The following is a 3,836-nucleotide window of genomic DNA, read 5'->3' on the forward strand; positions in this document are numbered from 1 at the left end:
CGGCAGGCAGAGCCCCGTCGAACGGCCGGGAGGCGTTACGGCCGTCTGGGACGTATGTTCAGTGCCCTTGTCCTGGGCATTTGTAACGGGTTTATGTTGTGCAGCGTTTAGCTGATGGACGCATGGAAAATCACAGAGAACTTGTGAAGTGTGTAATTTATAGATTAGTTCATAGGACTCTCCAAAATAATGCCTCTTATTTATTACCATGAAAACCATAACTGATTTAAAGAACACAGTAACGCTATTTCCTAGAGCAAACTCTCAGCTACAGAGCACTAGTTTTCAGTCCAGTCACCACCATTAGCTATGCATTTTCACCAGCAATGAACAGGAGCCTGCATGCCATTCTCACTTTACTGGAGCTGACTCACTGTTGCCACTGCTGCCACCCCTCGCTGTGCTCACACCCAATGTTTGGGCCTCACAAACATTCAGCAAGTGTCAATGAATGTCACTGGGTTCCATTTTTTCTGCTTGGAGGAATTCAATTCCACATCTTAGCTGATCCAGTGGTTGGCAAACCTGCCCATGGCAGGCAGGTTGGAACTGGATGATCTTTAAGGTCCTCTGCAATCTAACCCATTCTATCGTTCTGTGATTCATCTGCACTTCCATATCAGGCTGCCCCTCTGTCACACAGCAACAAAATGTAGTGGGATACCAGTGGGAAGGGTCAGCCTCTACAGTCATGCCACTAACATCCGCCTCTGATATTGTGGGCCAACGTCGTAAAAGCAGAGGCATTACGTTTGGAGCAGCCCTTGTTATCCTATAACAACTGCTCCTGTGGCGGTAACCACAGGCCATGCCTCCTCCAGGCCTCATGTACTGCTGCACCATGGGTTCCTCCATGGCCGCACGGGGAGATCTGCTCCACACAGTGCCTGTGGGCTGCAGGGGGACGGCCAGTTCCTCCACGGCCCTCTCCTGGGCTGCAGGGAGCTGCTGCTCTGTGCCTGGAGCACCTCCTGCTCTCCTGCTGCACTGACCTCGGTGCGTATGGTATTATTCCTCTCATTTATTCACTTCTCTGAGAGATACTGAAGATGTCTCAGTGAGTGACCTGCACAGTCCTACGCCAGGTAAGAAATAGATGAACATGATGAGTTCATGGGAAAACACATTCAGTTTCCATTCTAGTCATGTCATGTTGGCATGGCACAGTCATATACATCTCACCAAGCTCACTGGCAAAACAGTGGCCTCTGTAGAAATAGGATGATGCCATTGCAATACTCGGTCGCTGTTCTTGTATACATCAAACACCACGAGGGCCAAAACTGTTGACAGAGTGCTGGTTTCTTCCGTGTTTTTAAATCATACATCTGCTCTTTATCTGCTTCTGCAGACACTTTTGTAGTGCTCTCCTCTGGAAAAGTAGCTTTGAACGCTATCCTCAAGTGCCTGTAAATCAATTACATGGTCATATAGACAAACATTCTGTAAATAACATAGCTCTTCTATCTTCACTGGAAAAGTAGAGAAGCTTTCAAAGAGCTGAAGATTTGTCTTTTTGCCCAAATATCAAATTCCAGGAATTCAAATGTATGGAATTCTCTTGTAAGAAAAAAACTAAGGTTAAAAGGTTGGTTTCACTTTATTTATTTATTTATTTATTTATTTATTTATTTATTTATTTATTTACTAATTATTTTTAAAGAATTAATAAAAGCAGAAAAATGCTTTCATTTTCTAATCCATCTTTGTTGTCAGAGATTTTGTTCAGAAGTCTGAATAAAATGCAGTTTGTTAATTCTTGATATGAATACATTTACATGTTGATAAGCAATAATTTAAAAAATTCCATCGAAACAGGCTTGATTGCAATGAATTTTTATGAAGTTTGATTTTAAATCCTGTCCAGTATCTCCTTCTAATTCCAGTGACTGTTGAAAGTACAGTAACTCAGTGATTTCTCTAAAACTTGCCCCCACAGCAATCTTGCTGTTAATATAGGTAATAGAAATGTATACCAGATCTCTGCAAAAAATTTTAAGGATATGGTTTTCATAGCTTTGTGTTTAGTCAAAAGCCACAGTGTCATTCAATTTTAAAGGGATCGTGTGAGGTCTCCTGTCCAACCTCCTGCTTAAAAAAGGATCACAACTAAAATAAGATGAGATTTCTCAGTGCCTTGTCCAGGTGGGTCTCAGAAACTTTCAGTGATAGAAATCCCAACCTCTCAAGGCAGCCAGTGCTTAATAACCCTCAGTGATTGTTTTTTTCCAGTCCTATTCCAGTTTATGACTCCTGTCTGTCATCTGCTCTCTCTGCACTCCAGTACAGAGCCTAGCTCCACTTTCTCTATAATCCCCTTGTAGATACTGGAAGGCTGCTGTCAGGCTTCCCTTCCCCAGGCTGAGAAAGCCCAGATTTCCTAGCATCTCCAGTGTTCCATCTCCCAGCTGTCCTGATAGCCCTCCATGGGATCTGCTGAATTTTATCAGTGTTCTTTGTATTGGGAGCATTCAAGCTGGATACAGTATTCCAGACAATTCCTGACTGAAGTCATCATGACACAGCCTCATTTATTTTTCAACTGTCTTGGAAATCTAGAGAGGTCTGAGTTATCTGGACTCTGGCAAATGTCTCCTCTTCCAAGAACAGTAAGAAAGAAGCCCCTGGTAATCACAGGTCTGCAATTCTCACTTCAGTGCCTGGCAAAATTACTGAGAAAATTGAAATTTGAAAAACATCTGAAGGACAGTGCAGTCATTGGTCACACTCAACACGGATTCATGAGGGGAAGGTCCTGTTTAACCAACTTAATCTCCTTTTATGACAAGGTCACCCATCTAGTTAACCAAGGAAAGCCAGTTAATGTAATCTTTTTGAACTTCAGTAAAGCTTTCAATATTGTAAGTATATAAAACAAAGGGGAAAAGTTCATTTTCAGAAAGAAAACAAACAAACAAACAAAACAACCACACATTTGGAAATATCAATAAAACCAGAACACTTCCCTTTGAAGGTGGATGGGCCAGCACACCGCTGATGCTGCTGAGCTTGAAATAAAACCACGAAGCGGTCTGCTCCCTCTATCGATGAAAGCAGGAATTGCTGCCACAGAACTCTTCCCGGGCAGCTCCGGGATGCTCGGGAAGACACCGCAGCCCTGTCCTGGAGTTGAAGGGCACTGAATGGGGAAATAACTTGGAGATGTGCTCAAGGGATTTTTTGAAGCTAGGTTTTTGTTTTTTTTTTGGGGGGGGGGTAGTTTGGTTGGGTGGGGATTGTGGAGATGGTGGTTTCTCAGGTAAATGGAAGGAAGGATGCTTAAGCCCCAAAGAACCTGCTGCTGTGGCTTCCAGCAAGAAGGCAGAAGTCAGATCCTGCGGCCCAGGGACCGCTTTCTGCACTGCTGGGGGAGGAGGGTGATTGCACACATTTTTGCACACATCTTCATATTTTTGGCTTTCTTAAGTTTCTTCCCTTCTCCCATTAAAGGTTTCCTTGTCTGTGCTTGGAGAGAGAGCAAGGAAAGTCTCTACAGAGGACAAGGCAGGTTTATTTATCCTGAAGAGGCTTAGCTTCATTGATCCCAGCCCTTTTTACTGCTGCTGTGATCTATCCGGCAGAAGGGTTACAGGGTTGGGGTTACCCATGCTGCCGGGGCACTGACGTCCACACAGTTCTATGTTGCTCTATGAAGGCTGTCAGATGGATGTGGTGCAATGTGCACTCAAGCAGGTGCTAGTAGGGGTCAGATAAATGGGAGCAATGTGGCACAGGATGGGAGGCGATGGCCTGAATGTCTGCGCGGGTCGGGACCGACGGCGGATCAGGAGCCCTCCAGGCGCACACCGCTCCCGGGGTCTCCGGCTCTCCGCCGC

General features: G+C 44.7%; 1 long non-coding RNA gene across 1 annotated transcript in view; it reads right to left on the minus strand.

Moving 5' to 3' along the window:
* The window catches only part of LOC100544066, a 7,746-nt gene that overhangs the window by 3,432 nt on the left and 478 nt on the right, over window positions 1–3,836 (minus strand). The gene's annotated exons all lie outside the window — the stretch shown is intronic.

The sequence above is a fragment of the Meleagris gallopavo genome, chromosome 1, assembly GCF_000146605.3.
Source record: "Meleagris gallopavo isolate NT-WF06-2002-E0010 breed Aviagen turkey brand Nicholas breeding stock chromosome 1, Turkey_5.1, whole genome shotgun sequence".
Taxonomy (NCBI): domain Eukaryota; kingdom Metazoa; phylum Chordata; class Aves; order Galliformes; family Phasianidae; genus Meleagris; species Meleagris gallopavo.